At 37.7% G+C, this 24,922-nt stretch overlaps 1 long non-coding RNA gene across 2 annotated transcripts in view; it reads left to right on the top strand.

Moving 5' to 3' along the window:
• Positions 1–24,922, top strand: part of LOC144581811 (uncharacterized) — a 71,528-nt gene that overhangs the window by 14,944 nt on the left and 31,662 nt on the right. The window contains exons 2-4 of one of the 2 annotated variants that reach the window (XR_013533083.1): positions 15,606–15,764; positions 21,982–22,070; positions 22,756–22,948. This is a non-coding gene — a long non-coding RNA (uncharacterized LOC144581811). The remainder of the gene's footprint in view (positions 1–15,605; positions 15,765–21,981; positions 22,071–22,755; positions 22,949–24,922) is intronic. The other variant, XR_013533082.1, reaches the window with a different exon arrangement.

Below are 24,922 nucleotides of genomic sequence, written 5' to 3'. Positions count from 1 at the left end.
CTGTTTATCAATATAAGGAAATTCTCTTCTGTTCTGTTTTCTGACAGTTTTAATCAGGCATGTATTTTGTATTTTCAAATAATGTTTCTGTATTTGTAGAGATAATCATATAATTTTTCTTTCTTAGCTTCTTTTTATAATGCACTACATTAGTTAATTTTTTAATATTAAACCAACCTTGTATTTTTGAGATAAACCCCACTTGGTCAAGATGTATTATCCTTTTTGTATAATATTATATTAGTTCTGCTAATATGTTGCTAAGAATTTTTACATGTATGTTTATGACACATATTGGTCTGTAGTTGTCTCTTCTTGTAATGTCATTCTCTGGTTTTGGTATCAAGTAATGCTGCTCTCACAGAAAGAACTAGAAAAATTCCCTTCTGGGGGGTAATTGGGGAGGGACAGCAGGGGGTGGGGAGTTGGGGAGAGATAGCATGGGGAGAAATGCCAGATATAGGTGAAGGGGAGGAAAGCAGCAAATCACACTGCCATGTGTGTACCTATGTAACAGTCTTGCATGTTCTTCACAGGTACCCCAAAACCTAAGATGCAATTAGAAAATAAATTAATTAATTTTAAAAAAAGAAAATATTCCCTTCTCATCAATTATCTCAAAGAGTTTTTGTAGAATTGGTGTTATTTTCTGCTTAAATGTTTGATAGAATTTACTAGTGAAGCCATGTGGGTCCACTGTTTTCTTTGTGGGAAAGTTTGTAAGCACAAATTCAATTTCTTTAATAGCTGTAGAGTTACTTACATTATCTATTTGTTCTTGAATGAGCTTTGGGAGTTTGTATCTTTCAAATAATTTGTTCATTTTATGTCCCTCATCTCTGGTAATATTATTTGCTCTGAAATCTATTTTGTCTGCTTTCTTTTGATTAGTACTAGGACGGTATATTTTTCTCTTCCCTTAACTTTTAAGCTCTATGTTAAGCATGGTTGAATGTTGCATTCTTATCCAGTCTTAGTAATCTCTGGTTTTTAAATGAGGAAGTTTAGACTATTTACATGTAATTTAATTATTGAGATGTTTGGGTTCAAATATACTATCTTTCTTATATATCCAAGGACAAACTCTTCAGATCTCTGGATTTCTCATCTGTGTAGTTCTCCCTTTCCAGAATCTGCCCTGCCAACTCTAGCCTCTTTCTCAAACTCTCAGCTCAGGGTTTTAACTCAGGGTTTCCCCTCCTTATACTGCAGCTAGAAAACTTTTCCAGGCAGTAAGCTGGGGCTATGGTATAACTTACCTCATTAGTTCCTGTATGACAGAATCACTGTCCTTCATTGCCTGATAACCAATGTCTTCAAAGCCATTGCTTTATAAATTTTGTCTATTTTTCTAGTTTTTCCAGGTGGAAGGATAAATTTGGTTCTGGTTATTCATTCTGACCAGAAACAAATGTCCAAAGTGACTTAAAAAAAAACCACCACAAATCTTTTCATATGATGCTGCTCCCAAAACCCATCAATGCCTTCTCACTGTTCTTAGGGTAAAGTCCATAATCCTAACCAAGGTCTTCAGAACTCACTGTCCCTTGCTTATCTATGCCATGTTCTCACTTATTAGTTCTGTTTCAGTAACACAAACTTTTCAGTTGCTCAAACTCAATGGACACTTCTACCTGTCCCTCCTCTCAAGAATTTACCTCATACTTTATGTTCCTCCTTTTCACAGAGGTGTCCCATACCTATTCTTTGGAGTTTGTCTTGAATGTCATTTTCTCAGGGAAACCATCCTTGCCTCCCTCAATAAGTTATGTTTGTATGGTTGTCCCCATAGGCTTGAAAATCAACGCTAATATTAAGGAGATTCTCTGTAATATAACAGGGCATTAGGTTTAATAATTTGAGGGTCTTTCCCACTGTAAATTTCTATGATAAAATACATACTTTTCAAAAAACATTATTTTGTAAAATATCTTACTTATTAAGACTATTGTATTATAATAAATTAGATTATAAATGTATTGAATGGGATCTGGTAGCATTTAAATTCTCAGAAAGACTTCTTTAAATAAAGTCAAATATTGCCATATACACAGTACCTCACCTACAATTATTTGCAAATTCAGTATATTGATTAGGTACTCATTATTATAAGGTCTAGAGAAGTAATACAGAGTCAATCCATTCCTCAAGAAACATAAGGTTTATTTAGTGAGATAAAACTTGCATACAGAAAACAAGATATTGGCCATTTTTAAAAAGATAACTAAATGCATTTAAAAGTGTATATTCCTTAAGTCCTGCACTTGCAATTCTGATAGTAGGAAGGGTTAGGAAAGGTTGAGTAGGTATCAGCCACTCAAGTTTAAGTTAGAGAAGGGATCCCAGAGATAGAGGTATCTAATTAGGTAGGTTAGTTAATTACCTAGAGCAGTTAGAAGTAAAAGGAAGGAAAAGATAAGTACAAAAGAATTACCCATGGGACAAAAAAAAAAAAAAAAAAAGGATGAACCTGAGTCTGTTATCAGATATAAGGAATTAATGTTAGGTAAAAAACCAGAGGAGAAATCAGAAGTCATCAGTTGTATCAACACAAGAATGCAGTGGGAGAAAGAAGCAAGACAGGCTATAAGGCTGAATGTAGCACTCTAGATGTGAGTGAGGAGGGGTGAGTTGCCTGAAGCTCACTTAATTGTCTGAGTCACATGGTGAATATTTGAGGGGGCTCAAGTTAAAGAGTAACTGGTTGGGGAGGATTTTCTGTCTGGCCCCACGCAAGTACTCAGGCTTCCCCGGAAGGTTTTAGTTCTTTTTGATAAGAGGTTCTCTTCCAGTTCTGTGCCTTAAATTAGCAGAACATGACCATGGTTCCAGGAATTTGCCTGCCCTGATCTGTTTACTATGATTATTATGCACGTGATTCCCTGGTTCTAGATCTGTACTCACTCCGTAGTCATTCTGGCTTCTGACTCTGGCTTCATTTCCATTTTACAGTTCTGCTTCTGTCCTTTGTACTAGACTTTGGTATTTGGTTTCCTATTTCTGAGTCTTGGCTTATTGCCCCCCGCCCCACACACACACATGCTGTACTAATTATCATTTCTACTTTAAACTATTTCACTTTCATTATTCTGTAGGCACCCAACCCCCATTTTTGGTCATGGACCAGTACCTTAATCAAAAACCACTGGACTTTACACAGGATTCACATCAGTTGTTGTTCATATGGTTTTCTTCTACAAATACTGTCCCCACTAGAGGAGTGCCAAAGACAGCTATAATAATGGCAAAGTCCAGATCATTCCCTATTGTGTGTTTTGGCTTCTTGTCTCTGGCAGTTGGAGTGAGTTGCAAAGACACAGAGTTACAAGTGGAGTTCTAGGGTCATGTGCACAGGGACCAGTTAAAATGAATTTGGAATGTGTGGATGGTAAACCTGGAAGTGGAAGATCCTCACCCGGACTTTATGGGTCAGGAGACTTGTTTATGTATAGGTGAGAAAGTAGTGATGAGTGGGACATATCTATTCTGAGAAGAGCCACAGAGTCTACTCTCTGTATTGTTTCTCTTGGTGATTAAGACTGTCAGCTTAAACTTTCATTTATTTAACACTTATTGAGCACCTACCATGTATGTATTAGGTGCTAGGCTAGAACTTTGGGATATAATGATGAGCAAAAACAGGCATGGCCTCCACTGTTACTGAGTTTACAAGCTAAGTGGGGCAAAGACATTATACATTAAAAATTATTTAATGAAAATTATTGCTAAATACAATAAAATAATATGACTAGTTATATAACCAAGTCTAAATATAATAATATAACTATAATAAATACAAAATTATAACTGTGTTAGTTCTGTAAAGAAAAAGTGCATGGTATAATTACACATAGTAATAGTGCTTTCCTGGGAAATTATGGTCGAATTGAGATCTTAAGAGAGAGAAGGAGTTAATTAGTTGAAGAAAGGAAGAAGTATAGTTATGCAAGTCTCTGAGTTTAAAGAACAATGGTGGTTTCAGAGTTGAGAGAAGGCTGTTGTTTCCATTGTGTCAGAAAGTTATGAAAGGCATGTTGCCAAATGGGTTTAAGAAGCAGGTAAAGACTAATCATAAAGGGTCATTAGAAGAATTTGTGTCTCTTTAAATTTTTTTATTTCAACTTTTAGGTTCAGTGGGTACATGTGCAGCTTTGTCACATGGGCATACTGCGTGATGCCAAGGTTTGGAGTATGATTAATCCCATCACCCAGGTAATGAGCATAATGCCCAAAAGGTAGTTTTTCAACCATTTCCCCCCTCTTTGCCTCCCACCTATAGCAATCTCCAGTGTCTATTGTTGCCATCTTTATGTCCATATGTACTCAATGTTTAGCTCCCACTTATAAGCGAAAATATGCAATGTTTGGTTTTCTGTTTCCGCGTTTATTTACTTAGGACAACAGCCTCCAGCTGCATTTGTGTTGCTGCAAGGGACATGATTTTTCTTCTTTTTCAGGCTGCATAGTACTCCATGGTATATATGTACCATATTTTCTTTATCCAATCCACCATGGATGGGTACTTAGCTTGATATCATGCCTTTGCTATTGTCAATAGTGCTGTAACATATGAATTCATGTGTCTTTTTTATAGAATAGTTTATTTTCCTTTGAGTATATACTCAATGATAGGATTGCAGGGTCAAAAGGTAGTTCTATTTTTAGTTCTTTGAGAAATCCTCAAACTGCTTTCCGTAGTGGCTGAACTAATTTACATTCTCACCAATAATTGTAAGTATTTCTTTTACTCCTCAGCCTCTCCAGCATCTGTTATTTTTTTGACTTTTTAATAATAGCCGTTCTGAGTGGTGTAAGATGGTATTATTATTTTGAGACAGAGTCTCACTCTGTTGCCCAGGCTGGAATGCAGTGGTCCAATCTTGGCTCACTGCAATGTTCACCTCCCAGGTTCAAGTGGTTCTCATGCCTCAGCCTCCCAAGTAGTTGCTGGGATTACAGGCATCCACTATCATGCTCTGCTAATTTTTATATTTCAGGTAGAGACAGGGTTTTGCCATGTTGGCCAGCTGATCTTGAACTCCTGGCCTCAAGAGATCTGCCTGCCTTGGCCTCCCAAAGTGCTGAGATTACAGGCATGAGTAACTGCGCCTGGCCTCATTGTGGTTTTGATTTGCATTTCTCTTGTGATTAGTGATGCTGAGCATTTTTTTCATGTGTCTGTTGGCCTCTTGTATACCTTCTTTCAAGAAATGTCTGTTCATGTCTGTTTCCCACTTTTCAATGGGGATGTTTGGTTTCTTGCTTGTTGAATTGTTTAAGTTTCTTCTAGATTCTGCACATTAGAACTCTGTCAGATGTATAGTTTGTGAATATTTTCTCCCATTCTGAAAGTTGTCTGTTTACTCTGTTGATATTTTCTTATCCTGTACAGAAACTCTTTAGTTTAAGTAGGTCCCACATGTAAATTTTTGTTTTTGCTGCAAATGCTTTTGAGAACTTAGTCAGAAATTCTTTGTCAAGGCTGATGTCCAGAAAAATATTTCCTAAGTTTTTGTCTAGGATTTTTATAGTTTTTAAGTCTTACATTGAAGTATTTAATCCATCTCAAGTTAATTTTTGTATATGGTGATAGGTAGGAGTTCAGTTTCATTCTTCTGCCTATGGATAGCCGGTTATCCAACATCATTTATTGAATAGAGGGTCCTGTCCTCATTGCTTATTTTTGTCAACAAAGATCAGTTGATTGTAGGGGTATGGCTTTACTTATTTCTGCGTTCTCTAGTCTTTTCCTTTGGTCTATGTGTCTTTTTTTGTACCAGTACCATGCTGTTTTGGTTGTGATAGCCTTGTAGTATAGTTTGAAGTCAGATAATATGATATATCTGGCTTCTTTCTTGCTTAGAATTGTTTTGGCTATTCGCGGTCTTTTTGGTTCCATATGCATTTTAGAGTAGTTTTGTCTAATTATGTGGAAAAAATGGCATTGGTAGTTTGATAGTAATAATGTTAAATGTATAGGTTGCTTTGGCCAACTTAGCCATTTTAAGATATTGATCTTCCAGTCTGTGAGAACAGAATGTTTTTCCATTTGCTTGTGTCTGTGGTTTCTTTCAGCAGTGTTTTGTGGTTCTCATTGTAGAGATCTTTCACCTCTTTGGTTAGATGCATTTCTAGGTATTTTATTTTGGGGGTGGTTATTGTAAATGGAATACATTCTTTATTTGACTGTCAGCATTAATACTATAGGTGTATAGAAATGCCACTGATTTTGTTTCCTCAAATGTTACTGATGTTTTTTATCAGTTCTAAGAGGCTTTTGGTAGAATATTTTGGGTTTTGTAAATATAGATTCATATTGCCAGTGAAGAGAGATAATTTGACTTCTTCTTTTCCTGTTTGGATGCCTTTTATTTCCTTCTCTATTCTGACTGCTCTGGCTAGGACTTCTACTACTCTGTTGAATAGAGTGGTAAGAGTTGCCATTCTTGTCCAGTTCTTAAGGAGAATGCTTCCAGCTTTTGCTGATTCAGCATGATATTGGCTGTGGGGTTGTCATAGACAGCTCTTATTATTTTGAGATGTTGTCCTTCTATTCCAAGTTTGCTGAGGGTTTTTTTCATGAAGGGATGTTGGATTTTATGAAAGGCTTTTTCTATGTCTATTGAGATGATCATATAGTTTTAATTTTTAATTCTGTTTATATGGTCAGTCACATTTATTGATCTGTGTATGTTGAACCAGCTTTGCATCCCAGGAATGAAACCTACTTGATCACAGTGAGTTAACTTTTTCATGTGCTGCTGGATTTGGTTTGCTAGTCTTTTGTTGAGGATTTTTGCATCCGTGTATATGAGGAATATTGGCCGGTAGCTTTCTTTTTCCATTGTTTCCTTGCCAACTTTTGATATTAGAATAATGCTAGCTCCATAGAATGAGTTAGGGAGGAGTTTCTCCTTTTCAATTTTTTGGTTTTATTTTCATAGAATTGATACCAGCTCTTCTTTGTATATCTAGTAGAATTTGGCTGTGAATCTATTTTATCTAAGGCATTTTTTGGTTGGTGGCTGTTTTTTTTAATATATATATATTACTGATTCAATTTTGAAACTTGTTATTGATCTATTCAGGGTATCAATTTCTTCCTGATTCAATCTTGGTAAGTTGTATGTTTTTCCAGGAATTTATCCATTTCCTCTAGGTTTTCTAGTTTTTGTGAATAGAGTTGTTCATTGTAGTCTCTGAGGGGTTTTACAAATTTTTTTTTTTTAATTTTTGAGTCAGATTCTCACTCTGTTGCCCAGGATAGAGAGCAGTGGCACAATCTCAGCTCACTGCCACCTCCACTTCCTGGGTTCAAGCAATTCTTCTGTCTCAGTCTTCTGAGTAGCTAGGATTATAGGCATGCACCACCATGTCCAGCTAACTTTTATATTTTTACTAGAGATGGGGTTTCATCATGTTGGCCAGATTGGTCTTGATCTCCTGGCCTCAGGTGATCTGCCTGCCTCAACCTCCCAAAGTGCTGGGATTACAGGCATGAGACACTGCACCCAGCCTCTGAGGATCTTTTGTGTTTGTTTGGGATCAATTGTAATGTCACCTTTGTCATTTCTATTGTACTTCTTTAGATTTTCTCTCTTTTAGTTTGTTCATCTAGCTAGTGATCCATTCATCTTCTTTAGCATTTCAAATAAACAAATTTGACTTCGTATATTGTTTGTATGGATTTTGAGGTCTCAATTTCATCCAATTCTGGTCTGGTTTTAGGTATTTCTTTTCTTCTGCTAGTTTTGGTGTGAATTAATTGTTCTTTTACTTACTGTAAGTTCAACTGAGATCTTTTTAACTTCTAAAGGTAGGCATCTAGCACTATAAACTTTCTTCTTAACACTGTTTTTGCCACATCCTAGAGATTTTGGCATATTGTGTTTCTGTTTTTATTTATTTCAAAGAATTTTTGATTTCTGCCTTTATTTTATTGTTTACCTAAAAGTCATTCAGGAACAGTTTGTTTAGTTTCCATGTAATTGTGTGGTTTTCATAGATATTTCTGGTATTGATTTCCATTTTTATTCCACTGTGCTCTAAGAGTATGGTTGCTATGATTTTGATTTTTTAAAAACTTATTGAGACTTGCTTTATGGCCAGACATATGGTTGATCTGAGTATGTTTCATGTCCTGATGAGAATGTATATTCTGTGATTCATAAGTGGAGCATTCTTTAGACATCCAATTGATCAAGTGTCAAATTTAAGTCCTGAATTTTTTTGTTAGTTTTCTGCCTCAGGGATCTGTCTAATGCAGTCAGTGGGGTATTGGAGTTTACCAGTATTATTGTGTACCTAAGTCTTTTTGTAGGTTGAGAAGTACTTGTTAGGTTACCAGGAAACCTGCAATTCCCAGGGGATCTTCTAGTCCTCTGAGCTTGGCAAAATTGGAGTGAATTGTAGGGTATGTCTTGGGTGGCCTGGTGATGCACTGGGTCAAAGGCAGAGGATTCTGGGGCAGGGCTGTGGTGTCACAAGTGTGCAGTTGGTATACCCCCAAGGAGCAGGCTTTTTAGCCCAGCAGGTGACTGTTGAGTCTGCCCAGCTATCACTTTCCCAATTGGATCTTCCTCCAATTTCTGCCCCAGGAGCTAGCCAAACCAGCTAGTTTTGTTCCAAGCCTTTTGTGCCCACATTGCTAAGCTGTTTCAGCTGTTCTGCATCATGGGGATCCCTCAGGCAGAAGCTGAGCTGGCCAACAGGCAACACCTTTCCCAGACTGGTCTTGTAAAGGGAGAAACACTTACTTCCCACATCAGCACATGCACCCTTGCCCCACTTTTCTCTTTGTCCTAGTAGTGAGGGCTTCTCTCCTGCTCAAGCTCTGGCTACAGATCTTAGCTTGACAATCCTGGGCAGTGTGCTTGAACCCTGGAAATTTGAAACTGGGCTTATGACTTTGTCCTCTGACTCCATGGACAAAGTCATTCATCAGCTGTGCTTGGGGACTGAACTGCTCACAGTCTGCCAGGAAAACACTCAGGTGGGCACTCAGGAGGCTGTGCTGTGTGTACCCACTTTCAGGAGCAGTCTGGCAGATGGCCTTGGGAGGGGTCAGAGTCAAGGGAGCACATGGATCAGATGTACCACAATCCTTTGCAAAAGAGTTCTCCTCTCTCTGGCCTGGCAGTTAGCAGTGGCTACCATCACTCAGAGCAAGATGGAAAAGAACGGGGAATGGGTGCCTGTGGCCATGTTTTGCTGCAGCTACCCCATAAGCTGTGAAACATTCTGGGCTCTATGCAGGTTTGAGCTCTGCCTCTATCTAGTCTCCGAGGAGTTTCCCTTGCCAATTCAAATGTCTAGGGGGAAATCAGATTTCTTGTAGCTAGGATCTCAGAGGCCTGTGGAGGTAGTGTGGTGCCCCAGAGTTCCTTCACTCACCCTTTCCTGAGCACCTGTTCCAGACCAGAAACTGATCCTCGTCCTTGATGACTCCTTGCAGGCATCCCAACTTCCTCTCTCTTCAACCTCATTGTTCATATCATCTATCACTTGACTTTCAGTGTTTTCTCTCAAAAGATCTGTTCAGAGAGTGATGGCTTACTCTATATTTTGATTTCTTTAGATGGGAGAGTAAGGGGCTTACTCTATATTTTGATTTTTCTGGCTTCATCTAATTGGCCATCTTGTCACTGCTTTGAATTTCTGCCTTTATCTAAAAAAAGGTGGGATGCCCTTAAAGTTAGTTAAGCTGGATAGTGCTAGGATTTGTGTGTTGAAAAGATCATCCTTGTTGCTTATGTGGAGTAGGCCGAAAGGATGCAAGAAGACAAATCAGAAGGCTGATTTGATAGATCCAGGAAAGATATAATGCTGACTCAGACCACTGTGGTAGTGGTGGAGATAGCTGGAAATGGTTGGATTCAAGATAAATTTTGAAATAAGAGTAAATAGAACTTGCTGATTAATTGGAAATGAAGGATAACACTTTCCTCAAATCTCTGACCTTCCACCTCCTAGATCACTTTTAGAAGATGATCTCATATACTGTTTTACTAAGAAAATAGAAGCTATCTGTCAAGAACTCCCTAATTTACCTGTCAATAAACATGAACTTATGAGGGGCTTAGAGGCAGTGATATCTTCAGGGAACAGGCAGATTTCAGTTAAAGCAAGGGAGTAGAGTGAGAGCTCAGAGAAGTTTTAAGGACATAAGGGAGTCTTCTGGACCAGTATTGGCTCTTCTATTGAGCCTTTTACTGCGGTTTGGAAGGCAATGAAGGGGAGGGGACTGATATGAAAAAAGCATATGAAAAGAGTTAAGTTGATGATAGTGAGGTAGAGGATAGATGACCATTCAATTTATCATACAATGGAAGCATGGGCGAAAGCCGTGGTGAATTTCTTTGAGGGAGGCAGACAATGGAAGATGGCAAGAGAATTTGACCAGGGTGGTTATAGACATAGACATTGGCAACCTACATGTGAGAAGGTTTGGACAGTGCTGGATATAGAAACTGAAGACTCACATGCTTCAGGGCCTGGTGGATAAGAAAACCACAGAAGACTGGTATCAAGCAATGTGCATAGCTCCTTTGGATTGTTTTGGATGTCCTCCAGGAACTTACCTGTAGCAAAGGTAATGTTGTGCTAGGCATGAAGGAAAGCATAAGGACTGAAATCCATATTTGTTTTAGAAGGGATATATAAAAATTTTTATAGTCAAATTTCTCCATTGTGAGATGGATGACTAAGTCATATTATTTGTTTGATATGTGGTCATGGTAATCTTCTTTGGGTATTTGGTTGATCCATCATTTGTGGACAGTGAATAGGAGAGTGGGTAAATTCAGACCTGGAAGGCTTTGAGGGCTGCACTCTAGAAACACAAATCTATTTGTAATACATGGTCTTGCTTTAAATTTTCAGGTAGTTATAGAGATGAAATGCCTCCCTAATCAGCAAGGGAGCAGAATATGATCCAATGTAACAGGTACTTTGTGTACCAGCTTAGAAAGCATTGAGAATTATGTTAAATACTTATGAAGGGAAAGGACTAGGCAAGTCATGTTAACAGGTAGTTTCTTTTTTCTTTATTCTTTTTTTAACAGTTAGCTTCTTAATGAACTCTGAGGGATCAGGGCATATTTTTTTCTGGAGCATCCTGAACCTGCTTTGGTTAAAGATGCAAATACTTTAAGCAGTAGTATACATCAGAAAATTTTGCCAGACAAAAAGATTACCAGCACCTTGGGAGGTTGAGGTGGGTGGATCACCTGAGGTCAAGAGTTTGAGACTAGCCTGGCCAACATGGTGAAACCCTCTCTCTATTTAAAAAATACAAAAATTAGCTGGTTGTGATTGAGGATGCCTGTAATTTCAGCTTCTCAGGAGGCTGAGGCAGGAGAATTGCTGGAACAGGGCAGGTAGAGGTTGCAATGAGCCAAGATCAAACCACTGTACTCCAACCTGGGTGACAGAGCAAGACTCAGTCTCAAAAAAAACACAAAAAACAAAACCAGACAGCCCTAATGAGTCATATTCAGGCTGAGTAGACTTTTGTATCCAGCCAGGTTAGTGTTCTAATAGGAGCTTAACACACTTGCTTGGGATTCACTTTAAGTAAAGCAATATCTTGATTTTTCAAAATTGCTTCCAGTAATTCTGAAACTGCCTCAGATGCTACTTTTCATAAGTGCCTGTTGTTGCCCCATGATGAAGCCTTTTACTTCTAGCAGTAGTTATAGGACCCTATCAGTCTTTAAGCAAAACTCAAAAAGAAGATAAATATCCAGGTACAGAAAGGTCAGAGAGCACCAAAAAGATGTGACTAAAATACGATAACCCCAAGACATATAATAAACAAACTCTCAAGGGTCAAGGACAAAGAGAGGATCCTAAAAGCAGCAAGAGAAAAGAACAAATAGCATATAAAGGAGTCCCAACTTGTCTGGCAACAGACTTTGCAATGGAAACCATACAGGCCAGGAAGGAGTGGGTGGACATTTTCAAAGCACTGAAAGAGAGGGGAAAAAAAAAACTGTCATCCAAGAAAACTGTATCTAGCAAAGCTCTCCTTCAGGTATGGAAAGGTTCAGTCTCTCCCAGACAAACAAAAGCTGAAAGAATTCACCACCAACAGATTTTACAAGAAATGCTAAAGGGAGTTCTTCAGTATGAGTAAAAAGCCACTAATGTGCAAAATGAAAACAGAGGAAGGTATAAAACACACTGGTAATATTAAGTACATGAACTAATCCAGACTAATCTAATACTGTAATTGTGATATGTAATTCACTCATAACTCTAATATGGAGCCCACAACAAATCTACAAAAGACAATATTGCCTACAACCTGTTAAGAGATAGGCAATATAAAGATACATAAATTGAGACAATATAAAGTCAAAATGTAGGATGGATGTGGTTAAAGTGTAGAGGGTTTTCAATTTTTTTCTTTGTTACTTTGTTTCTATTCTTTGAGACCTGAGATAAGTTGTCATCTTTTGGAAATAATTTGTTACATTCATAAGATTTTTTCTAACCCTTATGGTAACCACTATACAAATCTTATAATACAGTCACTAAAAATAAAAAGAGACAAATTAAAAAATACTACCCATATCATTTTCACAAAGGAAGTAAAAAGAAGGCTGTAGGGAGAGATCCAAGATGGCTGATTAGGAGCAGCTCAGGATTGTAGCTCCCAGTGAAAGTGCGGAGAGTGAGTGGACGCCACACTTCCAGAAAAGTTTTTGTTTCCCACAGACCTGGAGGTTCCCAGCGGAGGAGCCCCATGGGTCATCAGCGCAATTCTTTTGGCCTGTGCAGCTGTTTTGCCGGTGCCCCAGCACGGCGGTTCTTAGTGTGGAGTGTGCAGGACTGGGTGCTTTTTTAGTTGGCATTTGGAGCTCCAGGAAAGCAGAGTTGCCCGTTCAGCTGATTGAAAGGGGTACTGAAGTGGGGAGCCAGACTGGGAGCTTCCTTGGCAGAAGAATGCCACGAATCTCAGCACCGCTGTTTCAGCCGGCGCAGTGCCCCCACAAAAAAACAGCAGTTGGAAGCGCTGAAGATGAGAGTTTCACAGCAAGCACAGCTGAACCCGGGAAGGTCCAGCCCTGTGGGGGAGGGGCATCTGCCAAAGGAAAACTAAGAAACAGAAAAAACTTCATCACCAACAAGCTGGACATCCACTCAGAGACCCAATCTGAAAGTCAGCAATTACAAAGACGACAGATGGGTAAATCCACAAAGATGGGAAGAAACCAGTGCATAAAGGCTGAAAATACACGAAATCAAATGTCTCTCCTCCTACAGGGGATTGCAGTTCCTCATCAGCAATGGAACAAGGCCTCATGGAGAATCAGTGTGATGAATTAACAGAATCAGGCTTCAGAAGGTGGATAATAAGAAACATCTGTGAGCTAAAAGAACATGTTCTAACCCAATGCAAAGAAACTAAGAACCTTGAAAAAAGGTTTGACGAAATGGTAATGAGAATAGACAGTTTAGAGAGGAATATAAGTGAATTAATAGAGCTGAAAAACACAATACAAGAGCTTCACAAACTATGCACAAGTTTTAACAGTCAAATTGATCAAGCAGAAGAAAGGATATAAGAGGTCGAAGACCAACTTAACTTAATGAAATAAAACGAGAAGACAAGGTTAGAGAAAAAAGGCTAAAAAGGAATGAGCAAAGTCTCCAAGAAATATGGAACTATGTGAAAAGACTTAATCTACATTTGATAGGTGTACCTGAATGTGACGAAGAGAATGAATCCAAGCTGGAAAATATTCTTCAGGATATTATCCAGGAAAACTTTTGCAACCTAGCAAGCCAGGACAATACTCAACTCCAGGTAATACAGAGAACACAACAAAGATATTCCTCAAGAAGAGCAACCCCAAGGCACATAATTGTTAAATTCACCAGGGTTGAAATGAAGCAGAAAATGTTAAGGGGAGCCAGAGAAAAAGGTCAGGTTACCCACAAAGGGAAGCCTATCAGACTCACAGCAGATCTCTCAGCAGAAACCCTACAAGCCAGAAGAGAGTGGGAGCCAATATTCAACATCCTTAAAGAAAAGAACTTTTAACCCAGAATTTCATATCCAGCCAAACTAAGCTTCATAAGTGAAGGAAAAATAAAATTTTTGCGAACAAGCAAGTACTCAGAGGTTTCATCACCACCAGGCCTGCTTTACAAGAGCTTCTGAAAGAAGCATTACACATAGAAAGGAACAACCAGTATCAGCCATTCCATAAACATACCAAAAGGTAAAGAGCATCACCATATTGAAGAATTTACATCAACTAATGGGCAAAACAGCCAGCCAGCATTAAATGGCAGTATTAAACTCATATATATCAATATCAATCCCAAATTTAAATGGACTAAATGCTCCAATCAAAAGACACAGATAGGCAAATTGGATAAAAAGCCCAAACCCATCGGTATGCTGCAACCAGACCCATCTCACATGCAAGGATACACAAAGACTCAAAACAAAGGGAGAGAGAATACCAACCAAATGGAGAGAGGAAAAAAAAAAGTAGGGGTTGCAATTCTCGTCTCTGATAAAATAGACTTTAAAGCCACAAAGACCAAAAGAGACAAAGAAGGATATTACATAATGGTAAAAGGATCAATGCGACAAGAAGAGCTAATGATCCTAAATATATATATACACAATATAGGAGGACCCAGATACATAAGGCAAGTTCTTAATAACTTACAAAGAGACTTAGACTCTCACATCATGATAGTAGGAGACTTTTAACACTACATTGTCAATATTAGACAGATCAACGAGACAAAAATTAACAAGGATATCCAGGACTTGAACTCAGACCTGAAATAAGTAAACTTAATGAACATTTACAGGACTCTCCACCTCAAATCCACAAAACATACATTTTTCTCAGTATCACAGCATACCTATTCTAAAAGTGACCACAAAATTGGAAGTAAATCACTCCTCAGCAATTGCATAGCATTTCACAGGTTTAAATGAAATATTGGTTGGCCACTTGTTTGTTATTTTCCTCCTTTATTCCTTCCTGTCTTCATTGTTAAGCACATTTATTGGCATAAAAGAGGTTTCTAATACCCATCTTTAGACTGCATTCTAGCCTGAGCAATAGAGCAAGATTCTTGTTCTCTCTCCCTCTTTCTATTCCTCTTTCTTTCTTTTCTTCTTTTTTTCTTTCTTTCTCTTTTTATTCTTTTCTTTCTTTTTTCTCTTAAGAAAAAGGAAGGCTGTAAGAAAGAAAGAAAGGAAAAGAGGAATTACAAAAAGCAACATGAAAAGAAGCTAGAAAATATGTAATAAGTTCTTACTTATCAATAATAGCATTGAATGTAAATGGATTCAAACAAAAAGGCAGACAGTGGCTGAATGGATAAAAAAACAAAACCCAACACCAGAGCTCTCAAGTATGTAAAGCAAATATTAATACATTTAAAGGGGGAGATACACCACAATACAGTAAGAGTAGAGGACTTAACACCCAACTCTCACTAATGGATGGATCATTCAGATAGAAAATCAACAAAGAGAGGCACATATTCTCAGAATCTCCTTAGGGCTGACTCATGGGCCATGGTCACTCATATTTGGCTCAGAATAAATCTCTTCAAATATTTTACAGGGTTTGACTCTTTTGGTCAACAATAACTTGGCACCCAACCGTGTGTTGATTCAGAGAAGGCTCAGGACCCCAAAGGAATTATCCAAAGTTGGAGCTAAGGTACCAGCCAAGGCCCATTGAAAACCTCCCCAACTTCAAGCTTCTCATTCAGTGGAACTGGTAAGTCCTACTGAGCCTGTGACCTCCTTTTGGTTGATGGTCCTTGATTTATTCTGAGCTGGTTTTTTTTTTTTTTTTCCTTCCTAGGAAGTTGTGGTTTGCAGATCCTATTTTATTTCAAAAGTGTGTTCTAAAGGATCTTCTCCATTGCTTTTCTCCAAAATTAATTTCTTTTTGCCTTGTCTGTGTACATTTGCATGAGGAACTGAACTGTTGTTTTCATAGACGAATGAGAGACTGAGTTTTCTCAGGTCATTTTGCTCCTCCCAGCTGAAAGGTGCCTCTGGGCAACCAGAGGCCTCGTGGGAGTGTCTGTGGGGTTGAACCCCCTGTGCGGTATAGCAGCCCTGCAAAGAACACTCAACAAAATTAGTTTAAAAGCCTCATCCAGGAAGCACATAAGGGAGCTAATCACTTCCCACTTTGGGTCCTCCTGGAGGTGCTTAGACCCCTGAAAGAGAAACAGACATGCAAGAGGATGGCAATGATTCACTTGTGATTTTATGGAGTCCCATCTGTAACCAGCCTATACTTCGACCCATTCCACCAAGACCCTAAATCACAGCTCAGTTCTTCCTTTTAAGAAGGAAAACAACAACAACAACAACAAAGAGAGTGACCCCCTTTTGGGCACTCTGTTGGTTTTATGGCACCCTTACTTGATAGAGCTTGTGTAAAATGGAAATCTTATTGTCTTTGTGCACATTTGTATCAAGGAAAAAGAGCCCCAAGGGCAACCTGAAAACTATAGAGTTCCTAAGTTCTCTTTTTCCCTATTTTCTTTTCTACCTGCTTTAAATCTGTGGTTACTTTTCTACTGAAATAAAAACCACTGTTTGGATCTAACCATTGGCTTTTTTTCCTTTTTTTTTTTTTTTTTTTTAGCAAGCCAATAAATTTGTTTTATTATCTCATGACTAGAGTTCTGAAGTAAAAGCTATAGGATCTCTCTCTCTTTCTCTCTCTCTCTCTCTCTCTCTCTCTATCTCTGTGTGTGTGTGTGTGTGTGTGTGTGTGTGTGTGTGTGTGTGGTGCGTGCTTGTATTTTTAAAAGGACTTTTTGTTTTTTGTTTTTTTTCCCTATGATCCTGTTCTTCTTGATAAAGTTTTTCTTAGTTTTTGACAACTTGGGCTTTCTTAAAGAAGACAGAGAAGGCATCAAACTCCTTTTTGAGGAGAAACTTTTTATTTATGAAACCCAAAAAGTAAACAGACAAGTTTGCTCTCATCTTTGACTGCTTACTTGTATTGCATTGTGTTGCCTGATTTGTTTTTCCAATTACAATAGTTATTAAAACAGAAGCTACTCTTGGCTCTTTAAAATAAGAAAGAGTGTACTTTAGACATTTAGAAAAATGTCTCTGTAAAAAAGAAAGTGCGCTATAAAAGCATGGTCTAGCCTCAGAGTAATTCTTTTTGGAGACCCAGATACAGTATGGACTCTGCCCAAAGCTGAGGTCCAGTTAAATGATGGAGACTAAAATAAAAAGTACTTATATAAATAAAATTGGTCTCCTTATACAATCTTGTGATCAATTATATAATTTTATATATAATTAATAATTAAGTCCATTTTAATTTTCCTCTAGCACACCACACTTTCTCTCTGTATTTTGAGATAAATTTCACTATCTGATTTTTCACCTAAGAGTTGCTTCCTTTGATATGCAAATTTGGGACTATTTAGCTGATAACTGCCTAGGGTAATGAAACTGGTTATCAAGAATTTGAAACTCTAAGACAGTGGGGTGCGGGGGAAGAGGTCTTACAAAATCTATAAGATATGCTTCTATCTGTGTGCCTAATACATCTATGTTGTTATATGTTGTGTATACAATGTTTCACTACTAAAAATATATAAAAGAGCTGTAATTAATTGGCTTAAAGAAAAATAAAAGCAATTAAATACTTTATAAAAAAAGAACACTAGTCAAATGCTTTTTCAAGTTCATGCAACTTAAGTAAAATTTTTAATCAATAAGCTGGCTTTAAAGTTGTTGATAAAATAATATTAGAAATGTCTTAAGAATTGTTAGCATTTTTGTTTGCACTTATTGATCAAGTGGTTTTGTGCTTATTCCTGCAAAACACTATATTATTTGCCATAAAGGTTATAAAACTATAAACCCAGCCGCAAACAGAATGATCTTTGCTTGCATAATTTTTGATAAATAAGACATGTAATATTGTTGGTTTAATGAAGACAGCTAAATCCTGAGTTATTGATAAAAGTTACATTATATTTAACCATAAGTATCCTTACTTAACACCTGAAATTCATAGTTTACATTGGTTAACAGGGAATTACTGTAAGTAATGACTCACAGTTTTTGTAAAGAATCTAGGTAAACTATAAAATAAATTAATCAAGTAAATGCAAAGGAGGAGCAAATTATTGTAAACAAACTTGTCATATAATTTAGGATCTAAGGTTACTAATAGATATTAAGTGACTGGGTAATTTTCCAATTTAAAAATTGGACAACTTTTTTTAATGTTCTTATTAAAAGTTAAATATCTTTGGCTAATTTGACACCTATTTCAATGTTATATAAAACAAGGTAAAAGGAAGCAGGAAATAAGAGATGTAAAAAAAGTTATAGATATAAATTTGTATTTTTTTGGTCAGGCACAGTGGCTTATGCCTGTAATGCCAGCATTTGGGAGGCCAAAATGGGCAGATTGCTTGAGGCCAGGAGTTGGAGACCAGCCTGGGCAACACAGTGAAACCCTGTCTCTACTAAAAATATTGATACAAGAATTAGCCAGGTGTGGTGGTGCACATCTATAATCCTAGCTACTCAGGAGGCAGAGGTTGTAGTGAGCCAAGATTGTGCCACTGCACTCCAGCCTGGATGACAGAGTGAGACTCTTTCTCAAGAAAAACCACAGCCCAGGCATGGTGGCTCACGCCTAATCCTAGCAGTTTGGGAGGCCAAGGTGGGGGGGATCACTTGAAGTCAGGAGTTTGAAACCAGCCTGGCTGGTTTTTGGAGGTTCATCTTTACTAAAAATACAAAAATTAGTTGGGTGTGCTGGTGGGGGGGGTTGGGGGGGTGCCTGTAATCCCAGGTACTTGGTAGGCTGAAACAGGAGAACTTGAACCTGGGAGGCAGAGGTTGCAGTGAGCCAAGACTGGCCACTGCACTCCAGCCTAAACAACACAGTGAGACTCTATCTCAAAAGCAAAAAAACTAAAAACAAGAGGTATTTTTAGTTAAAAAAGAAAAAAGGAAAGTGATTTTATATGAGAAAAAATCTTGTGTAGTGAATTTTTTTCCAAAATAAAGTAATTGGGTTGCTCAAGAAAAAGGACTATTTAGGACAAACCAGAAAGTTCAAGGATGTTATAATGGTCTAAGTCATGATAAGGTCAGTAAAAAGGGAACTTACATAAATGTTATGTGATTCATTGGCTTTAACTGAAGCAAATGATAACAGGTTTCCTGAAATTGAACTTTGATATTAAAAAAAACATGAATGCAGAACTAAAAGATTTTGTTAAAACAAAATTTTATTGAAATATTGACTTAATGCAAGAAGTTTTTTAATTTTTAGATTCTATAATCTAAAATCTGCTTCTTTGAAATTCTTCAGATTGATATCTCAGAAGTTCAGCTTCTTCTCTTTTACAAAGGCCTTGGCTGATAACTTTCTCCTTCACCTTTTGTTAGCTCCTGTAATTTTTTTAAAATTCGTAATCTAAAATAAGGGAAAAAAAATTTAAAAACAGGCAAAAAAATTATTTTGTTAACCTTCCTCCTATTAATTCTGCATGCTTGTATCTCTATCTTTATATGTTTCATGAAAATGATATTTCACTATCAAACTTCATGTAAGAGCTAATCAAGTAACTTAAAAAAAGAAAGTGCTTTTTTTTTTTTTTTTTTTTTTTTTTTTGCCAATCAGTTTGAGCTTATGAGGTTGCTCAGGTTAGCCTTGAACTGATGACCTCGCCTTCGCGAGCGCCATGACCTCCGGCGGGAGCCACTTTGGACCCAAGAAAGTGCTTATTAAACTGGTAGAAGCCACCTCAGATATCTTTTGATTCACATAACCCCGGTAATATTTGATACAATTAATTTGATAAATTTAATTTCAAAACTCTGTTCAGTAATTAAAAATCTTAAAGTCATGTTATGTTAAATTATTTCATTTTTTTCTCTGCGAATTTGACTTCCTAAGCATTGAAATAATAGGAACATAAAATATGTTTTTGGTGAAGTTTACAAAACACAAGGATGTTTATTTTGCTTAAGAAAAGAAAATAGCGTTATTTTCTAGTTAAACCATTTGAGTTGCTTTAAAATGAAGGAAAAATTATACAGATAAAACTAAATGTATAAAAAGAACAATGAAGTCAGGACAACAAAAGTTAACTCTGAGACCTGTGGTTACCAAGAAGGTAGTCAATATGGGGAAAGGGAAAAACCAAATAACCAGCAAGAGGATATAATGTAAAGGAATTGTTCTATTTTGTAGATTGGTATCATTAGTTTCTTTTGTCATCATTGTTGTTGTTGTTGTTTGTTTTCTGAGATAGAATCTCACTCTGTTGCCCAGATAGGCATGCAGTGGCATGATCTCAGCTCACTGCAGCCCCCATCTCCTGGGTTCAAGCAGTTCTGCTCTCAGCCTCCCAAGTACCTGGGACTACAGGTGCCCACCATCATGCTTAGCTAACTTTTTGTATTTTTATTAGAGATGGGGTTTCACCATATTGGCCAGGCCGATCTTGAACTCCTGATGCCCACCTTGGCCTCCCTAAGTGCTGGGATTACAGGCATGAGGCACAATGCCTGGCCCATGTTTCTCAAAATATCTATGTAGTGGATTATAAGAATAACCACTTTAAGAATGAAATTTCTTAATTTAAATTCTACAGAATATAAGGGCTTGTTTGGGTTGAGGCAGGACGCCACAGCTTACTGTTGAACAATCACTGATGAGTATATGTGATCCAAATGCACAGGAGGTTATTCCTGAGAGAACAATCAGCCTAGTGGAGCAGATAAATGTCACTCTGAGGTCTGTTTGCCCTGAGAAGGAAACTGCCTAATTCTCCCTGTACTAAACCAAGTGGAGCACCCCAGATGAAGTAGTTAATATGCTTCATATGCGAGCCTTGTGGGACTGGCTTTATAATAACCAGGACATCCTCCAACTAAATAAACCTATTATCCAGGTAATGGTAAATTTGAAGTGAAAAGGGCCCCTTTTACATGGGCCTTTCAGAATCTTTATCAAATTAGCTATCCCTCATGGGTATTACAAATGCAACTCCCTGCTGGGAACTCAAACCCTTTTTCACCAGAAAAGGTAAAATGGCCTAGGGAAAAGAAATAATTTCCAACAACTAGAACATAAAAATGTGCAGGTTAAAAAATTATGAAATTTAAGATGTTTAAACAGGCTTTATGTATGCTGGTCATAACCTCTTTACCTAAATGTTTTATGATAATGGGTATTGTATCTAACAGTGCTGTTTCCCCTATCTAGTACTATAAAACCAAAGGCATGTAAATGTGCTCTTTTGAGAAATGTTAACATCACACATGCTAAATGGAAAGTAGTAAGATCACCTGGGCTCACAAAGTATAGGGTAGAAGCTGGAGTATGAAGCTCTGCTTCATACCCCTTTGTAGAGCATTTACTGGGGCTGAGGGCAAAAAATTATGACTAGTACTTCCCAGTGATAAAGACTGGACTAGAAAATTTCCACTTGAGGGGCATTTACTGCCCTGCTATAGAATGTTAACTGAAGCTATCCCTATGCTAAAAGAGATAATTGTGCCCCAAAGAGTTCTATGAGAAAATAAAAGTGGTGGCCGGGCACGGTGGCTCACGTCTATAATCCCAGCACTTTGGGAGGCCAAGGTGGGCGGATCATGAGGTCAAGAGATGGAGACCATCCTGTCCAACATGGTGAAACACCGTCTCTACTAAAAATACAAAAAAAAAATTAGGGCGTGGTGGCATGCACCTGTAGTCCCAGCTACTCGGGAGACTGAGGCAGGAGAATTGCTTGAACCCGAGGGGCGGAGGTTGCAGTGAGCCGAGGTGGTGCCACTGCACTCCAGCCTGGCGCCCGGTGATGGAGCGAGACTCTGTCTAAAAAAAAAAAAAAAAAAGAAAAGAAAAGTGGTTTACATAGGATCTTGCTACTGGAAATACAACGAGGAGCTACTCATAAACAGGAAGCCTCTTTCCTTCCTAGGATACTTTCTAACTGTGTGAGGAGCTGCTAGATTCTACAATGCCTGATAGCTCCCATGAGCCGTTTGGCTTGTGAATGGCATTTCCAAGGTAAACAAACACTTGTTTGAAAGCTGTTGTTCTGGTTAAAGAAGGGTCAAGAAAATCTTTTTCCTTTGAGTTGTTTGGGTGAAATACGTTTTTGTAAGCAAATTTACCTTTCTCTCTGAGTTCTCCAAAATTCAAATTGTGATTTTATGACAATATAGTTATTTGCATACATCATATAGTTATTTGCATTCAGTAAGAGTCTTTTAAATAGAGCAATCAGAGACACTGGTTCCTTTATCAAGATTTCAACTAACAGAATATTTTTAGGTAAAGTTCCAGCAAACCTAACTTAAAAGAAACCTATATAGCCCATTAATTATTGCTGCATTTTAAGCAAACAATAAGGCCAAGTATAATAAGCCTAAAACTTGTTTTTCACACAAATTGGTCTTACTATAATTTGTCTTTAATAGAAAAGGAAGGCTAGAGAAAGAGAACTTGTTTTAAAGGAAAAGTGTAACACTTGATAATAGGTTTCAGCCCTAATTTTGTTTATTTTGAGTGCAGATTGAATCATTATTTCTTGGCTACAATAATACCGTAGAGGGTACCAGTTTATAATTTTTCTTCATATTTTTAGATGGTACCCTAATAGAATAGGTTGCTTTTTATATTCTAACATACAAATACTTTTTTGATTGTCAAAATATAAATGTTATTTATCTCTTATTGCTTTACTTCCAAGGAAACCAAAATTATGATATTCTGAAGACCAGAGATGCTAATCTCCCTCATTTGGCATCCCACTGGCCCAGCTCTGTTTTCCTCTGCAAATGCTCTGCTCCTGAAACTATACAAGCACTCTCCCTCTAGGCCCAGGAACTGCCATAGAAGAGGTGGGTGCATGAGAATCTAAGGAGAGATAGAGTTAGATCAAGGTAAGATAGGATACAAAAATGCCTAAACAAATCTAGTAAAACAAACCTAAGCTATTATGTGTCACTTTTGCATCTTCCCCAATCATAAAGAATTTTTTGCTTCCTGTAGAATTAAATGAAAATATTTATTGATAAGATAAAGATAGCTTATAACAAAGCCTCCTGGGTATAATGCTCCCAGTTATGAGTTTGCTGAGATCTATCTATCTATCTATCTATCTATCTATCTATCACCTATCTATCTATCTATCTATCCATCCATCCATCTATTGATCTGATTTTTTTTTTTTCAGAACAATGCTTATTTTGTTTGGTTTTTGTTTTAAGACAGAGCCTACCCCTGTTGCCCAGACTGGAGTGCAGTGGCTGATCTTGGCTCACTGAAACCTCTGCCTCTCGGGTTCAAGCGAGTCTCATGCCTCAAGTCTTCTGAAATAGCTGGGATTACAGGCATGCACCACAATGCCTGGGTAATTTTTGTATACTTATGTTTTGTATAGCAAGCTGTTATGAGTCAGTAATTAAAACCAAGCTCACAGTAGCGCAACACATAGAAGTTAAAAATAAATTAGTTTTGTAACTTTGCCTTTTGGTTTTTGTTTGTTGGCTTTTTACTTAAAATAATAATTTTAAGAGGTAATGAATGCCTATCCACATCCATTCCTATCTGGCCTGGAATAATTATTGGTTATAAGTCTTTTGACTCTTAAGACCCTTGTCCATCAGGAGTCACACTGAGGGATAAGATGAACCTGGGGCAGGCTGCCATGCTATCCTGGAACAGAATAAATATTTGATGGCCTTTATTGTTGCCTCTGGTAAATCTTGGCCAGAAGGGGGAAAATTTAAACCAAAGATTAAATTCTAAGCACCCCCAACCATCTGAATGGATTTTCTCCTTGGCAACGGTGCTCTTTAAAATTTAACCTGAGAGGCAGGGCGTGGTGGCTCATGTCTGTAATCACAACACGTTGGCAGGTCAGGGCGTGGGACCACTTGAGGTTGGAAGTTCCAGACCAGCCTGACCAATGTGGAGAAATCCCATCTCTACTAAAAATACAAAATTAGCCAGATGTGGTGGCACATGCCTGTACGCCCAGCTACTTCAGAGGCTGAGAGGAGAATCACTTGAACCCAGAAGGTGGAGATTGCAGTAGGCTGGGCAACAATAGCAAAACTCCATCTCAAAAAAAAAGTTTCTCTGAGAAACTGTTTCAGGCCATGATGGCAAGTGGGAGTCAAACATTATACCTCTCCAGCATTAATGTTGACACAGATCTTTAAGTCTGATAAGAAGCATTTACAATATATTCTCTCTGAAGCCTGCTACCTGGAAGCCTCATCTGCATAATTAAACTTTGGTTTCTACAACACCTTATCTTAACCTGGACATTTCTTTCAATTGATCCCAGGTCTTTAGATAAACTCAACCACTTGTTAACGAGAAAATTTTTACATCTGCCTATAAGCTGGAAGAACCCCCTCCACCCTTCAAGTTGTCCCACTTTTCTGAACTGAACCAGCATATTTCTTAGATGTATTAGCTTGAAGTCACATGTCTCCCGAATATGTATAAAACCAAGCTGTGCCCCGACCAGCTCGGACACATGTTCTTACGACCTCCTGAGGGCTGTGCCATGGCCATGATCACTCTTGTTTAGCTCTGCATAAATATCTTCAAATAAAAAAAGAAAATCAACAAAGAAACATTTAACTATACACTAGACCCAAAACACCTAACTGACATTTATAGACTATTTTGCCCAACTGCTACAAAATACACATTCTTTACATGAGCACATGTAACATTCTCCAAAATAGTCTATATCTTCATCCACAAAGCAAATCTCAACAAATTCAAAAAAGTAGAAATCATATCAGATATCTTTTCTGATCCGAATGGAATAAAACTTGAAATCAACAATAAGAGGAGCCTTGGAAACTACACAAACATATGAAAATTAAACAACATGC

This window comes from Callithrix jacchus, chromosome 3 (genome assembly GCF_049354715.1).
Source record: "Callithrix jacchus isolate 240 chromosome 3, calJac240_pri, whole genome shotgun sequence".
Classification (NCBI taxonomy): Eukaryota; Metazoa; Chordata; class Mammalia; order Primates; family Cebidae; genus Callithrix; species Callithrix jacchus.
Note: the sequence above shows the minus strand (reverse complement) of the source record. Positions and strands in the feature narration are given on the sequence as shown.